Source organism: Diceros bicornis, chromosome 5, assembly GCF_020826845.1.
Source record: "Diceros bicornis minor isolate mBicDic1 chromosome 5, mDicBic1.mat.cur, whole genome shotgun sequence".
Classification (NCBI taxonomy): Eukaryota; Metazoa; Chordata; class Mammalia; order Perissodactyla; family Rhinocerotidae; genus Diceros; species Diceros bicornis.
The window spans coordinates 58,518,909-58,532,257 of NC_080744.1; positions in this window are offsets into that span (position 1 = coordinate 58,518,909).

A 13,349-nucleotide genomic window follows, 5' to 3' on the forward strand; every position below is an offset into this window, starting at 1 on the left:
TAGAATATTTCCATCCTTCTATCCAGATCAAACCAACATTTATAGAGAATCTGGCATGAGCCAGGCACTGTACTGTTTTCTTATTATCTCATTTAATCTCCAAGTTGAATACCTTTTCTAGACCAATATTATTATTATTATTTTATATATAGATGGGGAACCTGAAACTCAAAGATTGTAGTGGACATGTACATTTGTTTTGACTATCCAATTTCCAGTGCCCCCTTCCCATCTGAGAGAAAACAACTGTGGTGGCAGTATTAGGGTGTAAGTGAATGGGATGCACCATCTCCCACCATCAAAGCTGAAGAGAGAAATTCAAGGGTTGAAACTGGTGGCTTGTAGAGAATGGAGCTCAAGTGTGGGGTCAGATGGGGCAGGGGATGATGGTTTTTAGTTGTAAGACTAAAATACTTTATAATAAAGTATTTGCTCTTTAAAATAATGTACATATGTAATTTTGATAAAAATTAAAATGAAAGAAAATAGGTGGGATCAGATTGATAGAAAAATGGCAAATAAAATCACAGCTCAACATATCAGAATTCAAAGTCTTTCTAGTTTCTAATGATAACTGAGCACTTACTGTACACGGTATTATTATAATCCCCATTTTACAGATGAGATTTAGTGAGACTTACATAGTTAACATGTGGCAAAGGCAGGATTTAAACCCAGGCAGTCTGACTCCAGAGCCCCAATTATGCTGGACCCTAAAGCTCCAAGCTCTGCATTGTCTGTTAGGAAGAGCAGAAGTGGGAGAGGTGGGGAGTGTGGTGTGACCAGGATACTAATTCAAGAAGTGCCCCATCAGGCATAGCAGGGCCAATAGGCTCCTCCCCCTACTCTTCCAGCCAACACTTGCCAGAGGATACAGCTTTGGATTTTGGATAAAGCCTGAGTGAGAATACCTCTGTAAAGAAGAGAGCAACCTGCCTAGGGAAGCCTCCTAGTGAGGACGTTGGGGCCCTCGGGAGAAGCAGAGCAGAGGTAACTCTGGCCCTCCATGAGGGACAGAGGGCGGAAAAGGAATGACAGCTCCATCTAGAAGTGAAATACATCATGGTGCGCCATGCTCTGAGTAAAACTCTGCTTTTTTAACAGTTTGTCTCAGGCCGGCCCCATGGCTTAGCGGTTAAGTGCGCGCGCTCTGCTGCTGGCGGCCCTGGTTCAGATCCCTGGCGCGCACCAACGCACCACTTCTCCGGCCATGCTGAGGCCGTGTCCCACACGCAGCAACTAGAAGGATGTGCAGCTATGACATACAACTATCTACTGGGGCTTTGGGGTAAAAATCAATCAATAAATAAAAATTAAAAAAAAACAAAACAGTTTGTCTCCAACCCACACGCCTCCCATCCAGTCTCCAACAGGAAAGCTAGACTAACAACACACCCAACACACTTACATAGTTTGTAAACTGTAAAATAAAGACATCTCTCAAAACAGAATAAAAAGACAAAAAAGATGGGAAGTGTGGAGAAATGTTCAGAGGCATAGAGAATAGATCTAGGAAGTTTAACATTTGTCTAATATGAGTATTAGGAGAGAAGAGAGCAAATTAAAAGGAAGAAATAGTGAAAGATATACTAAAAGAAAATCATCTTTGGTTAAAAAAAAAAAAAGACAAAAATCTTCAGATTAAAGGAACCCACCAAGTGCCAAGAAGGGATATGATGTACCAAGGCACATCATAACGAAATTTCAGAACCCTAAGAATAAAGAAAAAAATACTAAAAGAATTCAGAGGGGGAAAAGCATCTTGCCTCAAGAAGAATACAAATCAGACCAATGACAGACTTCTCACTCATCAAACCAAACTGTCCACTAAGTATGAGAGCAGAATGAAGCCATTTTTGCAAAACGGCTTAGAAATTTTACCACACATATCTGATATGAAAAAAATTACTCTAGAAAGTGTAAACGTGTTTAAAGAATCCAAGAAAGGACGATATGGGATATAAGAAATAGTTTCAGCAGAGTATGACCCAGATAAATGGAATATAGCCGGAAAGAAAATAAAAGAATCCTTAAAGGGCTGGCACTTGAAGGATTCTCAATCAAGCTGCCATGTTTTAATGACTTGGGATTATATTTCCTTCTTTATGCATCCAATACTACTTCAGAACGTCTTAGAATCACCAGATCCCTTAAACTTATTGATTAAGAACTTCTGGGGGTGGGGCTGAGGAATGTGAATCTTCAACAAGCCCTTTAGGAGATTCATATTTACACTAAATGTAAGACCTGATGTATATTTGTTTCCAAAGGGAATTATATATAATCATAAAATACATCTCATTTATTGGTTTTTAATTTTTAGAAACAACCTATAAGCAAAGAATGAATTAGTTTAACTGTAATTACAGATCAAAATGTAATGTTATAAATCTTAACAACACAAAAAATATATAGCTATTGAATTTGAGAAGCAGAAAGGAGAGAAGAGGTAGAAGGAAGGGAATTTATTCTAGTTTATATGGTTTTAAATTATAATGGAAGGCTCCTAAGGGAAATGGCTGATACCAGGGCTGGGGCAGGGAGAGTACAAGGTGAACCTAGAACACCTTGTGCCAGAAAGTAAGGAAATGCCCCAAAGTGGATGGTAACTAATGCGTCAAGGACAAGGGACCCAGCTTGAAGGGGCTCCCACTGGCCAGATTTGGAATAATTTGAGTACTGAAATAAATAATGACAGGAATAGATTATAACATATTGAATAATTTAAAAAGAATCCATGTGTTCTAATCTGATATTTAAAAGTAAAAATCAAAACAAGGAGAGGAAAAGAAAGGAAAGCAATTTTTAAATAAAAATGCCAACTCAAAAGTGTAGAAGAAATGATGGAATTAGAAAAATCACCACTTGACCACCACATAGTAATGAGTGATTCAGGCAAGACTTGTCATTGGATATTAAAACTATTGAGTGAAAGACTGTTGGAGAACAGGATTCTCGCATGGTCTCTAAGTATCACCCCACAGACTATTCATTAATGATGAAGAAAAAAGGGTGCTTTTACAATGGAGGAATCTAGTAGATACCACCTTAATAAAATGTCCAAATTTAGCATCAATAATAAATAGGACAAACTGACATCATGTGCCCGCTGATATGTTGCACCGAGAAAGATATAACATGGTCTATGTAGGACTCCCATCCAAAATGTAGAAGCTGAATCTAATCATGAAGAAACAACCAGACAAATCCAGATTGAGAGACATTCTGCAAAACAACTGACCTGTGCTCTTTAAAAATATGAGTGTAGTACAAGAAAACCACAACTGTTTTATATTAAGGGAGACTGAAGAGACATAACAACTCAGTGCAACGTATGATGAGTGATCAGATCCTGGACTGAAAAAAAAGTTAAAAGGGACATTGTTGGACAATTGTGGAAATTTGAATATGGATGTTTTATTACATAATCATAACAATGCTACATTTTCTGAGCGAGAGAATTATATTGCAGTTATGGAAGACAATGTCCTTATTCTTGGGGCATGCATGTTGAAGTATTTCGGGGAGAAATGACATTATGTCTACAACTGTTCCTCAAATGGTTCAGCAAAAAGGAGAGTATGTATATACGTAGAGTGAGAGAAAGCTAAATATGGCAAGCTGTTAACAGTTGACAGATCTAGATGAATTCTTCGTGCCACTTCTTTGTAAGTTTGAAATTTTTCAAAATCAAAAGTTGTGAAAAGTAGAACAACATTTATTATGTTACTTAGCAGAAAAACTAAAACTAAAAATTGTTGAAAGTGGTTGTCTTTGGGGAGTTACACTGGGGTGGGGTTAAAGGGAGATTTCTAGTTTTCCTTTTATATTTTTTTGAACTTTTTCTGGTTTTGCTATGTTTCAATATTACTTCTATGATTAAAGAAAGCTAGGTTAAGATGTACATAAAAAAATATGTACAACAGAGGTTGCTCTGAGGAAGGTAAGCTTGTATCCACAGAGCCCTCTTCATTCAAGAAAAGAATTAATAAATATCATGTTTGGTGCCCATTAATGCTCATTAAGCTTTTAGACCTATTTAATGAACGCTGAGGTTCTTAGCTCAGTCAGGCTTCCTCAACCTTGTTTCTTCTCAACAACAGTACTTACTAAAGGGCATTGTGTTTTTTTGCTAAATCTTGCTAAAAGAAAAAATATCATGGGGTTGGCCCCGTGGGGCAGCGGTTAAGCGCGCGCGCTCTGTTTTAGCAGCCCAGGGTTCGCAGGTTCGGATCTCGGTCGAGCACCCGACGCACTGCTTGTCAAGCCATGCTGTGGCAGCGTCCCATATAAAGTAGAGGCCAATCTTCCTCAGCAAAAAAAGAGGAGGATTGGCATCGAATGTTAGCTCAGGACTGATCTTCCTCACACACACAAAAAATATATATCACTAAGAACATTAAGCATCACTAATGCGAAGATATCTGAAGATGTAACTCTCCTTCAGAAATTGATGAAAATGACAAAATGAGTAGAGTCATATCTTGATTTTTATGTCCTATTATGTCCTATTTTTTTTGCCGAGATGTTATCTGTCAATCTACCTAGCCCTTATTTTAGTCTACAAAATAATTAAGGAACCTAGAAAGTTTCACATTTTATTCTCTATTAATTCACTTTAATCAGTATGGAAAAATGCCTTGCCCAAATCGTGCTGCTTATTATTGGCAAATGCTGGATTGGAAACCAGGCCTCTTTCCATATATCCTAACCCTATAGCCTTGGTCCTGATTCTTCCATGCTGTGTGAGTGTGGACAGGTCACACAAGACGTTTTCTTACCTATAAAATGAGGTAGCAGGATTAGATTAACACAAAATCAGCCCCCATAGTCCCTGCTGGAAGTCATGTGTTTCATTTGGAGAAATGAAGGTCCAGCAAGGCTCTGCAATTTGGTAAGATTCACCCTGCAAGGCAACCTTGAACTTTGCACACATATTCATTTTATGTTCTGACTCATCTGAACAGACCTCACCTTAACATAGCCAAGGAACAGTGATAAGGCAGCCTCAGGAACCCAGCAACAAGGAAACTCAGCTGATGTGACCCAGTTTAGCTTGATTAGCTTAATCAGAACAACAAAAACAGAAATCTAAGAACCATAACATTCCTTAAAAAAAAAAAAGAATAACTAGTAAGCTTTGCTAAGGGGTCATAATCATTTATAATTCTGCATGAATCAACAGATTAGCAACTGTGGACCAAACTCAATATTAATCACTCCTGTGGTTGTTAACGATGCTAATGAATCCTTGAAAGCCCCAGAAAGCCAGAATCCACTATGGCTTCTAGTAGGTAAAAATTTTAAATGGGAAGAAACCTTAGAGATTACCTAACATCTCCATTTTATAGAAGGAAGGAGGTCCAAAGAGGGGAAGTGACTTTTATCCAAGTTTAGTTTACAGTTGTCTGGGGCAGAGCCAGGATTAAAAGTCAGGCCTCCTGACTCCTCGTCCAGTGGACCTTCCTTATGTGAAATGCCAAACGCTGAAGCCCTGGGTTAAGCTGAACCCCTCATTATGACCAAGGTGAGCCTGAAATAATTCAATCAGAAAACACTGTACCATGAGCTGTGGATGATACAGGAGGCATCTAAGAAGATAGGACATAGAAAATACATTCAAGATAACCAAGAATATGAGCAGTGTGCTAAAGTACTAGGCCCCAGGAGTTTGGATAAAATAAAAGGAAACTCCCCCAAGGAGGAAAATACATTTTATTTTATTTATCTCTTATCTTAAAAATATATTTTAAAAAATGGTTTTACAAAGGACATATATGCATAAGATTTTTTTGTGTGTTTTAAACAACACTTATTAGGAGTTATCAATATAAAAGGGAACATGTTTGTAATTTTTTTTTTATTTGTTTATTTTTTTCCCCCAAAGCCCTAGTAGATAGTTATAGGTCATAGTTGCACATTCTTCTAGTTGCTGTATGTGGGACACGGTCTCAGCATGGCCGGAGAAGCAGTGTGTCGGTGCGAACCGGGATCCGAACCCGGGCCGCCAGCAGTGGAGCACACGCACTTAACCGCTAAGCCATGGGGCCGGCCCAGGGAACATGTTTGTCACAAAAAAACTTTTTTAAGGTAGAGATAACTATTCTTAAATTTTTATACATTTTCCTCTATCCTTTTATATATAAATGCACTCTTTTATTTTTAATTGGGATCACTTGGCATATATTGTTTTGTATTTTGTTTTTCTCTGTTAATTTTATCTTGAGAATTTTCTCATGTAGTCTTTGAAAACATGAAGATTCCATTAAATGAATGTAGTATAAATTATTTAATACTTCACCAAGTGTTAGACATTAAGCTGTACATTTTTCATTATGAAAAATAATGCTGTAATTATAAGGTTCATAAAGTAGGATTTGAAAATAATGGTCATGGATAAGATGGAATATTCAACAAGTGGTGTTAAGACAATAATTAGCCATCTGGATAAAAACGGAGTTGGCTCCCTTTCCCATTGAATGCCAGTATAAACTCCAAGTGGCTCAAAGATTGAATGTTAAAAAATTAAATCATAAAATATTAAAAGGAAACAGGAAAAACGCTTTATAACCTTGGAGAGGAGAAGATCTTTCTAATTATGACGAAAAATCGAAGATACATAAAATTAAGGATTGACAAATTCAATCACATAAAAATGAAGAAAATCTTGAATAAAAAATAAAGAAAAGTCAAAAACAAGTGACAAACTGGAAAAAAACTTGCAACACACATCACAAAGGGCTACTCTCTTTCTTTTTTTTTTTTTTAAAGATTTTATTTATTTATTTTTCCCCCAAAGCCCCAGTAGATAGTTGTCTGTCATAGCTGCACATCCTTCTAGTTGCTGTATGTGGGACGTGGCCTCAGCATGGCCAGAGGAGCGGTGTGTCGGTGCGCACCCGGGATCCGAACCCGGGCCGCCGGCAGCGGAGTGCGCACACTTACCCACTAAGCCACGGGGCCGGCCCTACTCTCTTTCTAATATGTAAAGACCTCCTACAAATCATTAAGGAAAAGACTAACAAGAGAAGTGGACAAATGGTATGAACAGATAGTTCACAGAAAAGGAAATACAAAGGTCTCTAACACATAAAAAAGAAAAAAGATGCTCAACCTCGCTCATAATGAGAGAAATACTAACTAAATCTCCACTGAGGTATAATTTTTCACCTCTCAGTTTGACAAAAATCTAAAAGTTTGGTAACGCCCTATTTGGCTGCAGTGAAATGGGCCCTTTCATACATTAATGGTAGGGATGTAAATTGGCACAATCTCTATAGAGATTATATAAGGTGACTCATTGTAGCATTGTTTGTAATAGCAAAATAATGGAAAAAACCTAAATGCCCATCAGTAAGAGGCTTGCTAAATAAAATATGATACATACAACGGAACACTCTAACACAGTAAAAAATAATGAGGAAGCTCTTTGCAGACTGATATGGGAATATCTCAAAAATACATTGTTAATAAAAAAATAAAGCAAGGCATAAAACAGTAGGGTCTGGCATGATATATGCTAAAATTTGTGCAAAAAGGGTACATATATTTGTATTGGTTTTTACAGGCATAAAACTCTGGAGCAATAAGTAAGAAATTATTAACCATGAAGCCTGTGGAGGGAGGATGAGAACTGGGTGGATAGGGTTGGGAAGGAATCTTTTCATTGTATACCTTTCTATGCTTTATGATGTCTGAACCACTTGAAGGTATTACTCATTCTAAAACTGAATAAATAATTGTTAAACATGTCTATGCAACCAAAAAACTAGAAAACATACTTGTAGTATGTTGTAGTTTAGCAGAAAATGCTAATATCCATATTGTATAAATAGCTTTTTAAAAAGTGAATATCTCAATAGAAAAATGAGCAAGGATAAATAGATGATTTTTTTAAAAATCCCAATAGAAATATTTTTCAGTGTTTAATCTTAGCAAAATATGCAAATGAGAAAAAAGAGCATTTTTTAATCCTCCACCTTGGGCAAAGATTTTTTAAATAATAATAGTTAACAATACTCAATTAGCGTGGGGCAGGGACACAAACCCCCATTGTTGGTGGGACATCAATCGGTACAATTTCTTCAGAGGGCAATTCAGCAATATGTATCAAAAGCCTCAAAATTACTCATAACCTTTGGTAAAGTAATTCCACATCTAAGTTTTCCATGATAATCACCTCAGCCAGAACAAAGGTGCAGACTGCAATGCGCCCAGTGTGGTCTGGCACCATTTAGTGCAGCCTGGTTAGAGTGGTGGTGAGTGTGCCCTGAGGGTCCCTCCGCAGGTGCTAGGAACACCCAGGGCAGCTGACGCTAAGCAGTCAGTGCTCCAGCCTGTTCAGGGAGGATCAACTGGAAACCAGGAAGCTGGCATTAAGGAATTATACTTTGCTGCCATCTAGTGCTCCCCAGGTAATTACACCCAGTGGGGGAGGAAAACTGTCACCTCCATCAAGTAACTTAGCACCAAGGGACCCTTTCCTCTATTTTATTTAACAAACCCTACTAAAGCATATGCTATGTTCTAGGCATTATGCTCAGCAATTACAAGCATTCCCTCTGTTTTTTTTGGTGAGAAAGATTGGCCCTGAGCTAACATCTGTCACCAAGCTTCCTTTTTGCTTGAGGAAGATTGTCCCTGAGCTAACATCTGTGCCAATCTTCCAGTATTTTGTATGTGGGACGCCTTCACATCATGGCTTGATGAACAGTGTGCAGGTCTGTGCCCGGGATCCAAACCCACGAACCCTGGGCCACCAAAGCAGAGCAGGCAAACTTAACCACTATGCCACCAGGCCAGCCCCACAAGCATTCCCTCTTAATCCTCATAATGGCCCTATGAAATAGGCTCTTTTATCACCCTCACTTTACAGATGAGGGAACTAAAGTAAAGAAAGGTTAGGTAACTTGCCCAAGGTCACATAGCTACTAAGTGGCTAAGTCCAGGATTAGAACAAGGTGGCAGATTGGCGCCATGTCTGTGCTCTGAACCATCTCCTTTGTGAGGGTCAAAGATCTGTGTAATACTAATAGCACTCAGAGGGAACCTCATAGCCCACACAGCAACTGCTACCCCATCTTCCCCTAGCACATCTGCCCCAAATAAGTTCACATAGGGACTGAGTTCTCCTCTGCCCCGCAGGCTGTGTAATCTGAGTCAGGGACAACCACTGGCCCAGGCTAGATCAAATGGGTTTTATAAAAATTTTTATTTGTAAAATATTTCATATATACAAAAAGATATAAGGCACAACATAACAAAAGCTCAGTACCCAGCAGCAGCTTTAAAAATAGAGTGTTTCGAGACAGCCCTGATGGCCTAGCACTTACAGTTCTGTGCGCTCCGCTTTGGAAGCCTGGGTTTGTTCCTGTGTGCAGAGCCACCCCAATCATCTGTCAGTAGTCAGGCTGTAGTGGTGGCTCACACAGAAGAACTTACACCTATACACAACTATGTACTGGGGCTTTGGGGGTGGAGTAGGGGCAGAAAAAAAGGAAGAAGATTGGCAACAGATGTTAGCTTAGGGCAAATCTTCCCCTGCAAAAAAAAAACAAAAAGAAAAGTAGAGTGCTTCTAGTAGTGGCGCATCAGTGATGCATTTCAATCCTCCCAGTTCACTGGCATGTTTTCCGCCATTGTATTAAGACACGGGGGATGCCAACTGGGCTATGAATGCAGTGCGACTTTTATAGCAATCTTTCCCCTTCCTAATAAACAGTCCTCCCCTAATTACAGTCAATTGTATCCTGCTGGAGACATCTGCAGTCTGGGTAACAAAGCAGTCGCTTTAGAGTGGAGTTGAGAAAGCTTCTCGATTATTCGTTATGGTCTAAGAAGGTAGTGGCTCCCAACCAAGTCTGTGAACTCCTGGGCTCTGAAGAGTTACTGAAGGAGTGGGGAAACCCCCCCGTGCTCAGCTAGCCATATTTATAGACCAGAGTCATTAACCTGTGGTCCACTGACTCCTTAGCAAATCCATGAAAGCAAATCCTGGAGTCATATGCAAAGTTTTATGTCTTTTTCCTCTAGGGAGAGTGTCCATTCCATACCTTTTATCAGATTCTCAAAGAGGTCTGAGACCTTCCAAAAAGGTTAAAAATCATTCCCATACATCAGGGGTTGGCAAATGGCCCAAGCCAAATCCAGTCCAATGCTTGCTTTTGTACAACCCATAAGCTAAGAATGGTTTTTATATTTTTAAATAGTTGAAAAGGGTAATACATTTTGTCGTTGTACCTCTATTTTTCATTTATATGTAGATGCTGTTATAATTGATAGAGTACAAATTCAGTCATTGGAACCATCATATTAGTCATCGGAACGCTTTTACTTGGCTTCCTCCGTGTAAGTCTTGCTGGGAGAGTCGGCTTCCCCATACAGAAGGCCAGATTCTCCTTTCTCCCGCCTCCGTGGCAGCCAGGGCATAGAGATGTGACTCCATTAGAGATCCCATCTAGGACTCGGAAGCTGGAGTGAGTCACACAAGACAGCAGGGAGAGAGGAGAGATCATTCTGGCAGTAGCGGAGACGACAGCAGTCACATCTAACTTCCAAGAGCAGCAGGGCCAGCAGGATGGGGTACCTGCAGCCATGACTCATTTCTGGTTGCACATCAGTGGTCTCTTCAGCAGACAGTCCCTAAGGAATGGTTTAGTCTTTGATCCTGGCTGTCTAGCCTCCATACCTACCTGGGACAAGCTCAGGCACTAGATGAGACTAAGTCTGCATCATTCACTGCCTGCAGCAGAGAGGGGCTGAAGGACAAACAGTGGCTGATCCATCTTTGTATCCTCAGCACCTAAGATAGTGCCTGATACTTAACAAGTGCTCACTAAATATCCATGGATGAGAGCACCAATAAGCGCATCAGTCAGGGAGAGCATACACTAGGGATCTCTGACTTCAATAGACTCCAGCCTCCTGAAACCGGCAATGAGAGCTTCATGTATCATGATCTCATGAGAAGGGAATGTAAAGACAGCCCTGCTCTTCAAGCCCTATGTATGACTTCCTGGGTTTCTCAGACCATCAAAGCTCCAGTGATGAGAAATGGTCAGAACTTGGGGATGAGTGTGAAACTGACCCCGGGTTGTGACCCAGAGCCCCCTCAGATGATGCTTGTCTTATCTTTTAGAAGCAGATAGCTGGTCAAAAGGCATGTATGTATGCACTAGGTGGGACACTATGGAACAGGGTGTACACCAGGTATACTTAGCTCTCACCTTGGCCCTGGATAGCAGACTGCCATGAAGCAAGAAACTTAGTGTTCGTGCTAACGACCTTTACCGGTGGATTAGTAATTTAGAAAGAAGTGATTACACTGATGACTAAACATCAGCAACGTTGTATCACTTCTGGATCTATTCATGTATGCTGTGTGAGATATTTTTAAAGATCTAGAAGAAAGAGAGGGGCCAATGAGAACTTTCATGGCAAAAGATCAGGAATCGATAGTGACATTTCCACAAAGCTAGTGCTCCAATGCCACAATGTCTGTGGTTTCCCTGACAGCAGCATTTTTAATAATCTCAAGAGAGAGGGAGAACATGGGGATAAAGCTCTGCTGAGACATTCCCACCAGTGCAGAGCCTTAGCAGAGGCCAAGATGGTTTAACAGGATTCTATAACCAGTATGTTGTGTGAGATTGGTTTTATTTTTATCCCCCATTATCCTTTGAAACTCTGTTGAGAAGGCATGATCTTTCTCTGCCCCTAGGTGAAGAGTTGGGCAGACACATGATTCGTGTCAGATTAAGTCGTCCTGTCACTTTTTTTTTTTTTTTTGGTGAGGAAGATCAGCCCTGAGCTAACATCCATGCTAATCCTCCTCTTTTCGCTGAGGAAGACCGGCTCTGAGCTAACATCTATTGCCAATCCTCCTCTTTTCTTTTCCCCAAAGCCTCAGTGGATGGTTGTATGTCATAGCTGCACATCCTTCTAGTTTCTGTACGTGGGATGCGGCCTCAGCATGGCCAGAGAAGCAGTGCGTCGGTACGCGCCGGGATCCGAACCCCGGCCGCCAGTAGCAGAGCGCACGCACTTAACCGCCAAGCCACAGGGCCTGCCCCGTCCTGTCACTTTTAATCATACAATCTCATTGCCTTAAGGTATCTAGTCACATCTAATAGTCAAAACTACAAACTTGGCATTAATTCTTTTGCTAATTTGAGCTTGCTTCAGGTTTGAAACCTATAGCAAAGCAATGAGACGGAGTCCTTTGCTCTCTCCTCTTTCCTCCCCTTCACCTCTCCCACTTGATAGTTATTCTACCACTGCCTTGGAAGCTGAGGGAGGGAGGAGCTCTGGAGATCGGACAGTTCTGACTTAACTGGTTGGCTTTGGGCTCTCTGCCTGGTGATTAGAGCTGGCTTTCTCTTGGTTGGCACTTGATTTCATGAGCTTACCAGAGGTTCCTGCTGCATCCTTTGACTCTGGCAGATGCATCTCCACCCTGGCTGCTCACTTGCTGTCCTCTCTCCTCAGTCCCTGGGCACCAGGCAGTCCATGTCCAGACCCTTCCTATGGAGGTCTCCTTGGCTCTGCTGATGGTGTGTCAGACAATGTCAAACCCCACAGCATGGTCCATGAAACATTCGTGCAACCCTTGCCACAGGACTGTCATCAAAATAGTTAGCCTTGCCTTTCTCTCGCCCTCTAGATTTCCTAGGGAGTCAGATACCAGCCTTCAGCCCACTTCTGCTTTCTTTCTCAGGCCTGAGTCAGGCACCAGTTTCCTGGGTCTCCCAACTGCATAGAACACATTTCCAAACTCTCTGAGTTGTCCCGTTGAAATTCCACTCAGCAGATAGTGGTAGAAGGTGTCACTTCCCTACCCTTCTGCCAAAATGGGGGTTGGAACTCAGTACAGCAACAGCTTTATCCAAAGAAATCTCTTCATCAATCTTCTTACCAAATCTGTTCTCTCAAAACTTGTATTCTCGAAGTAGATAAAGGGGTTCAAGAGCCATGGAACAAGTTCTTCTGTTTTCCCCTTAGTATCCTTAATTAGAGGCAGAAGAGTTCCATTCTGATAACTTGTATATTGGTTACTCATTGTTGCATAACAAATTACCCCAAAAGCTAGTGGTGCAAACAATAAACATTTATTATTGCTCACAGCTTTTCTGGGTCAGGAATTCAGGAGTGGCTTAGCTAGGCAGTTCTGGCTCAGGGTCTCAAGAAGTTCCAATCAAGCTATCAGCCTGACTGAGGCTAGAAGATCGTTTCCAATGTGGTTCACTCACATGGTTTGCAAGTTGGTGCTGGTTGTTGGTGGTAGGCCTCAATTCCTCTCCAAGTGGAATTCTCCATAGGACTGCTCAAGTGTTCTCAAGACATGGCAGCTG